Raw genomic sequence first — 8562 nt, forward strand, 5'->3', positions numbered from 1 at the left:
CAAAGAAACAAAGCTATGATTTTTGCAAACATACCAAACTTCAAGATTTAGGGTTTAAGCTAATTTATTGCACAAAGAATTACATTGTTTAGGTGGATTTAAAACACTTATCTGATGTGGTATTTAAACCCTGGCACCATAATATTTAGGAGCTGAAGAAATAGTTTAGTCAAATTACCTGAACCTCTTTCACTAATTTGTTGGAATTTAAGGCTAAATTATACTTTTGAGATTTTTAAAAGACAAACTTTTTAGAACTCTACTATTATGCCTACCAGTTAGATATTCTCTTTTTTTCTTATTCTCCAGTCCCTGTCATGTTCTGCAAACTAATGAGTGTAAAACAATGCTGATAAGCAAATATCTTTGTACTAGATCATTAAATTGTGAAAAGCTAATTTTTCAGCGACTACTAAAAAATATCTTCTAATTAAAACTCTAATTGTCAACTATATTTATGACTATGCTGATGAAGATGAAAACAGAGGGCCTACACAGGGCTGTATCTGATAAGCTCACTTTTAAAAAGGGACATGTATGTAAGATGAAACAGAAATAAGGAATAAATATTTAAAAGTGTATGGATTGATTGAAAATAACATTAGGAGTGTTAAAATCCCCGCCTGACTGAGCTCTTAACTTATGCTAAAACCAAGATTTTTTTTTTTAAGCCGTATGGGAACAACTTGGTTAGGAACGATACAATGAAAAACACGAATGAATGAACAAATAATAGCCCCTCCTGAAGCTTTCTGCTTTCATTTATTCTAGGAGAAGGGATGACATGTATTGAGCACCAACAATGTGTTAGAAACACTGCTTTAGATTTCATGTATATTATTTGATTTCTTACAACTTGTGAGGCAAGATTATTTCCCCAAATTTATGTATTAGAATGTAGATTCTAAAAGGTTAAGTAACTTATCTCCATGTGAACTCTCAGAAGTTATTTAAATAAAGTTATGGACTTTATTTCAGATATTAATGAACTAGATTCAATCACTTTAAATCAAATTTATTGAGGTATAATTTACATTCAAGAAAGTGTATGCATTTTATACACTTTGATGAGTTGTATTAGTTTCCTAGTCCTGCTCTAATGAAGTACCACAAAATGAGTGGTTTAAACAACAGAAATTTATTGTTTCACAGTTCTGGAGGCTAGAAGTCCCAGATCAAGGTGTTGGCACGGCCAGGCTCCCTCTGAACGCTCTAGGGAATGATGTGTTCCATGCCTCACTTCTATCTTCTGTTGCTTTGCTGACATTTTAATGTATTCCCTTGGCATGTGGCATAAACCCAACATACACACGTTATCCTCTTTATGTGTGTGCCTGAGTCCAAATTTCCCTTTTGTATAAGTACACAAGTCATCCAATATGACCTCATCTTAACTGATTACATCAGCAATGGCTCTGTTTTCAAATAAGGTCACATTCTGAGGTACTGGGGATTAGGATTTAAACATGTGAATTTTGGAGAACACAATTCAACTACATGAGTGTTGATAAATTTATACATTTGTATTTACTACCATTATAAGGAGATATAAAACATTTCCATAAACCCCCCAATTTTGTGTTGCTTATTTCCAGCCAATCCTCCAAATGCCCTCAGATTTGGCTATCACTGTTGTGATTTTTATCAGTATTAGACTGAACACCTCTAGGGTTTCATATAAATATAATTATCTATATAGTATGTACTGCTTTGTGTCTTGCTTCTTTTACTCTGCATAATGTTTAATGTTTTTAAGATTTACTCATGTTGTTACATTTATCAGTAATTTTTCTTTTTTAAACATTGAATAGTGCTCTGTTGTATGAATTTCCATCAATTTACTCATCCATTCATCTATTGCAGATGAATGTTCCATGTTTTAGGTAATATTGAATAAATCTGCTATGAATATTCATGTACAAGGCTTTGCCTATACACATATTTTCATTTCTTTTATATACGTAGGTAGAAGAATTGTTAGGTTATATAGCAAATATGTGTTTAAAAGATTTTTGTTCACCTTTTTTTCAAAGTGGTTGTACCATCTTACAGTCCCACAAGTAATGTAGGAGAGCTCTTGGTTGCTCCACATGTTTGGCAAACTCGATTACATTTAATCTTTCTAATCTTAGCTGTTCAATACATGTGTAATCCTCTCTCATTTATTGCGGTTTTACTTTGCATTTACCTCATGAATAATAATGTTGAGCATTTTTTCATGTGCCATTTATATATCTACTCTGTGAAGTGTCTATTCAAACCTCTTGCCCATTTTTAAATGATTGGTTGTCTTTTTATTATTGAATTACAATAGTAAGTTTTTTATATATCCTGGATATAAGGCTTTTGTCATATACATCCATATACATATAAGCATATGTATTTTAAGCAGTATATATGTAAATATGTATTTGCTTTTTTAATGATGTTTTCTGGAGAGCAGAAAATTTAAATTTGATGGAGTGCAACTTAATTTTTTGTTTGTTTTGTGTTTTATTACAAGTGTTCTTCAAAAGTCCTAATTTGGCTTTAATTTTTAAAAACTATTTTCACTGGATATAAGATTCTGTGTTGACAGTTGTTTGCTTTTAGCATCTTAAAGATGTCATGTCATTGCCTTCTGGCTTCTGTATTTTCTGAAGAGACCTTTGCAATCATTCTATTTGTATCCGTCTCTACATAATGGTTCCTTTTCCTCTGGCAGCGTTCTAGATTTTCTCTTTATCACTATGTAGAGATTGTTTAGTCTCATACTAAGGTCTAACCTTTTTGGGGTCTCTATGAAGTGCTCCCACTGATACGCAAGGAATAGCCACTCCGGTTGCTCAGAGCTTGTTTCCTGGGTCCTGGTGAGCTCTGGAAAAGTTCCATTTATTCTTCTCTCATTGCTCTTTTTAGAGTCAGGCTGGTATTAAGCAAACACTCTAGGGGATCCTATGAACATTTGGGAACCTGGGCCGACCTTGCCCAGCGGCCATCTTCCTAAGGCCAGCGGTTCCCCCAACTGCACTCTAGAAGAGGAGCGAGGAACTTCCTTGCAGCCAGACTCAAGGCTCTGCGCTGTAAAGGTACACAGAGCCAGTCAGGCCTCCCACGTGTCTCTCACCAGCCAACTTCCCGGTACTGCCTGGGATGACAAGGCTGAGGAGCTCCCCTGATATCCGGCCCGGAGTCCCCGGCCAGATGGGCCTGGCCCCTCCCTACAAGGCGTCGACCTGGGACCGATCCCAAAGAGCCAGGATGCGCATGCGCAGTTTGGCAGTTCGCTCGCCGCCCCCACCCCCCACCTCATTCTCACGGAGCACCTGCTCTCAGGCGTCCGGAAGCGGTACGGCTGTGTGAACAGGGCCGGTCCAGCCTCGCAGCCCGTCTACCTGGGGTCAGCTGTTTCCCCCACTGCACTCCTGACGTGGAGCAGGGAAGGTCCTTGGAGCTAGACCCTCCGTGGCCCTGTGCCGGGAAGGTACACAGGGCGGCCTCTGTGGGAGTCAGGCCTCAGAGGCATCTCTCAGCAGCAGAGAACTTTCCCACGGGGCCCTGGACGGCAAGACTGAGGAGTTCCCGAGATAGGCTTCAGGGGAACAGGCGTCTCTGTTTTGGGGCGGGCTGGACCTTGGCAGCGCCTTGCTGCTCCGGAACTCCCAGCCTGCGGCCTGGCCTCTCCCACCACTGCCCAGACCCGGCTGGGCAGCGGGCTGGACCTTGGCCCGACCTTGCAGTCATAAAAATAAGCCAAATCCTGTCTTTGCACTTAGCCGGGAGGTGAGTGTTCATCTATAGCTGTTAAATACAAATAACTTTGATTTTTATTTTTATTTTTTTTGTGGTACGCGGGCCTCTCACTGCTGTGGCCTCTCCCATTGCGGAGCACAGGCTCTGGACACGCAGGCTCAGCGGCCATGGCTCACGGGCCCAGCCTCTCCGCGGCACGTGGGATCCCCCGGACCGGGGCATGAACCCGTGTCCCCTGCATCGGCAGGTGGACTCCCAACCACTGTGCCACCAGGGAAGCCCATAACCTTTATTTTAACTTAAAGAATTCCACTGGAAGTCTTTAATTGACTTCAGTTATCAAACATCAGAGAAGAAATGAATTGGGAACTGTTGTCACTGCTTAATAATAAGATTTTTGCTCCTACTTGGCTCATGGCTCTGGCACTGCTGAGATGTGCAATGTAAGGAAATCATGATGATAATGTATCCAGAACAGATGTGCTGGAAATTGTTCTATAACTTTGATACAGTTTTAATCGACACACACACAAAAAAAATCTTAGCTTCCTTTGAGAACTATAGTTGGACAACCTCTGTCTATGTTGTATATGAATTTGTGTGTGTGTAAATTTACATTTTTCATAGAATGATGGTGTGTTAGATAAATGTCTTAGTGTTCATCTAACTACCATTCATCATCTCAGTTTGCAGGTGGAAAAACTGAGTATGCACTGACTCGGCCTAAGTCTTATAGAGCTGTGAATAATTTTAAGTAAGTTCTTCAGACTTCCAGTCATATTTTCTCTATTTCCCTGAGATAAAGCCAGGAATAAGCACACAAACCCAATGTTAGAGTCCCGATGCCTAAATGCTTTGAATACATCCTTGCACACTTCAGAAAGTATCAACAGTCAGTGATTATACTACAAACACTCTACCACTAAGGGTGAGTACCACACTAATAAAGAATAAACCTAATTAGGTAATTTAATGTGTCAATTTAGAAGCATATTTGTTTGTTGCATCAGAATCTCTTTTTTAAAAAGTAAAAAAAAAAAAAAAAACACAACATATACACTAAGTCTGTAAGATGTTAAAAAGCTACCAGACAACTGGTATTGCTGTGTGAAATACTAAGAGGCCTATCAAATGCTTTTATAAATAGTACTAGTAATAGCCATTTTCATAGAGTGCTTATTACGTGCCGGGCATTGTCCTAAACAGTTTATATGGAAACTCACACAGTCCACACTACAGTCCAGTGAGGAGAGGGCCATTATCATGTTCATTTATAGATGACAAGAGTTCAGTAACTTCCTCAAAATCACCCATAAAGTAAATATTGGAGCCAGGATTTGAACTCCTAAAATATGGCTCTAGATTCTGGCCTCTTATTAGTTATTTCTCTCCACAGCCAGCATCTTTTATTAGCTATATAGACAGCCTAATCTCTTTATGCAAATATATTTTTCAGAATGGGTACGAGGTATGAAGATACTTTTGTCATAAGCAAATGCCCTGTAAAGTCATCTACTACAGAGGAGGCTTCAATAACCAGGCTAACAAGCTCCCCACCGGGGTAAGCGACATCACCTAGACAAGTAAGTTTCCTGTTTTTCTGCCCCACGTTTTAGCCTCTCATTGGCTTCGTGTTGTGAGGGACTCCCCAACCCCGTGAAAACGTGTCAAGGCTTGCCCAGTAAAGTTTGTGTGTGCTCCTGCCACCTTGTGGTTGTATATTGTTCCTTGATCAGCTCTGAAATCCCCTACACTTGATATATATTTTCCATTTTGGTCATCTGTTTTTTATTCCTTTGTTCCTCCTTTCCTGTCTTCTTTTGGATAAGTCAGGTATATTTAATTATTCCATTTTTTTTTTACTTTTCCATTGACTTTTTAGCTCTATATTCATTTATTTTTCTCATAGTAGTAATTTATAGGGACTGTAATATGCATTTTTATTATATTACTGTCTATCTTAAATTAGCACACTTGTCACTTCTAAATGCATGTGCCTTCAAACAGTTTAATTCATTTACCACCACTCCTGCCTTTTGTGCTCGTGTTATCATAATTTTTACTTCTACATTTGTGATCTGCCTTATATGACATTATCGTTGTTCATTGAAGTAGTCAGTATTTATTTACATTTACTTTTTCCAGGATTTGTTTACTTCAGAAGTTCTGTGTTTCCATATATTGTCATATTTTATTTAATATGAGAAAACATAATATACCGTAGTGTAGGCCAACTGCTCATGTATTTGCTCAGCTTTTATTTATCTAATACATCTTTACTCCATCTTCAGTTTTGGAGGATATTTTTGCTAGAGAGAGATTTCTAAGTAACTTTTCTTTTTCCTTTCGATCACTTTAAAGATATTCCATGGTCTTCTGCCTTCTATAGTAATGATGACCTTTAAGCTTTAAGTTTAATTTTTGTCCTTTTGAATGCAAAGTGTGATTTTCTTTGGCCGCTCTTAAAATTTTATCTTTATTTTTTGGCAGTCAGACTGATAACCAATTGGTAACTAAAATACCTAAATCACCTGTAGATTTCTCTTTTCCTTTTTTATTTTTCTTTGATTTGCGGTCATTTGTTTCTTTTCTTTTTGCATGCTTCGTATGTTTGGATTGGAGGAAAATTGTAGAAATTCTAAATGATGTTATCTTCCTCCAGGTGGGCTAAAATTTCTTTTGCAAAACAACCGCAGCACTATCGGATCACCTTGGTCCTATTAAGGCTTGGTTTTCGTCTTTGTTAGGGCTAGTTATTTTATTTTTGTCTTTATTCCCAAAGCCCTCACTATTAGAGCATAGCCTTTCTTGGGTCTCAAATTAAAGCACTGGGTAGTAACGAAAGCCACCCCTAACCCTGACTGGGTTTGAACTTCAACTTTTCTCCCTAAATCATGTGGCTACTGCCATGTCTGCTTTAGCATTTTAACCTCCCAGATGCTATTTCTGGTAAGTTTTAAAAACATTTTTGAGTGTTACCCTGTGAGTGCACAGCAGGTCAGACAATGATTTCGGGCACATGTGTATACTAATTTTTAAGCCCTCTCTCTGAGGTTTCCTTCTCCACTGGTGTTTGCCTATTAAATCCCAGCCAGTATGGCAGCACCAACATCTGGCCTCAGTCTTCTCAACACAGTAAGACTTACACTTTCTGCTTCTGCTCTATCTCCGTTGTCTGATACTTCATTATACAATTCCCTTCTCACAAGGGTTTTACCCCTTCAAGCCCTGCCTATATTTGATGCTTTCCAAATCCATGTTTTATAGATTTTTTGCAGCTTTTATAGTTGTTCTGTGCTGGAAGGCTAGTCCAAAACAGGCTGTTCTACTCTGGCTGGAACCAAAAAGCTACAAATGTTTGTTTTTATAAGCTGTATTTTATTTGGAAGAGGTAATGAAGCCCATGGCAACAATAAAAAAATTCAGATGTTCTGAAGATATATCATGAAAAGTATATTACTTTGAATTTATAAAGTTTCCCTTTATAAATTCAACCAAGCCTCATATGGATTTACAGTCACAGATCTGCATGTCTTTGTATTTATGGATTTGTGCATACATGCATGTGAACTCTTAACCATTATGCTATGCTATCTAATTAAGAAATTAACACCTTCTTATTAATTTAAAATATTTTGGCCAGTCATTTTTCTTTTCATTTTTAAACTTGTAAGTGTATGTTGTTAAATTTTTTAACATTAATTAATTAATTAATTTACTTTTGGCTGTGTTGGGTCCTCGTTTCTGTGCGAGGGCTTTCTCTAGTTGTGGCAAGCGGGCGCCACTCTTTATCGCGGCCTCTCTTGTTGCCGAGCGCAGGCTCCAGACGTGCAGGCTCAGTAGTTGTGGCTCACGGGCCTAGTTGCTCCGCGGCATGTGGGATCTTCCCAGACCAGGGCTCAAACCCATGTCCCCTGCATTAGCAGGCAGATTCTCAACCACTGCGCCATCAGGGAAACCCCTGTTGTTAAATTTTTTAGATCTTTTCCTTAATGATTTTGGATGTCATTCTGCTTAGAGGAGCCATTCTTACTTCAAGCATACATTAAAAAAAAAAAAAAAACTTAAATGTTTTCTTCAAGCATTTTAAGGTTTTTATTTATTATGTTTAAATATTGGATAAATCTAACATTTATTTTGGTATAAGGACTGAGGAAGGAGAAATCCAACTATATTTTTCCAAATGGCTATCCATTTTTCCTAGCACTGTCTTTCCCACATAAATTTGAAAATGCTGTCTTATTTGAACTAAACTTCCATAAATATTTGATATAATTATTGACTGTATCTTCTGATCTATTGATCTAGCTATCTATCAGCCAATACTAACATGTCTTGTTAATTTGCTTTGTAATATATTTTAATGTTTGGTATGGCTTATGGCTTACTAGTTGTGATTTTTAAAAATTGCCAGCTAGTCTCACATGTTTATATTTTCATAGGAAGTGTAAGTCATTTTTTGTCAGTTAATAGTCCAGTTTGAGACACAGGTATAATACTGGATGCCTTATGCTTTTGGTTATAATTACAGTTCCTGCTACCATAATTTTTCTTCTTTTTATTAAACCGGATCAATGATATCCCCAGAGCCTGTAATGTGAGGTCATATGTCATATGCACTTCGTGATGTGGTGACATTCCTGCTCCCACTGTACACATCCTCACTTCCCAGCAGAATGCTTCTGGGAGAGATCATCCTTTTCTCTTTCTGTCTTGTTACAAAATAACTCTAATCCTTCTAAGTAGGATTTAGTAGACATAAATGTATAAAACATATAACAAAGAAGTATTTGATATAAATAGGCAGCAAGTTGTAGTCTCCACCATAAA

Source organism: Mesoplodon bidens (genome assembly GCF_964165515.1).
Source record: "Mesoplodon bidens genome assembly, chromosome: 16".
Classification (NCBI taxonomy): Eukaryota; Metazoa; Chordata; class Mammalia; order Artiodactyla; family Ziphiidae; genus Mesoplodon; species Mesoplodon bidens.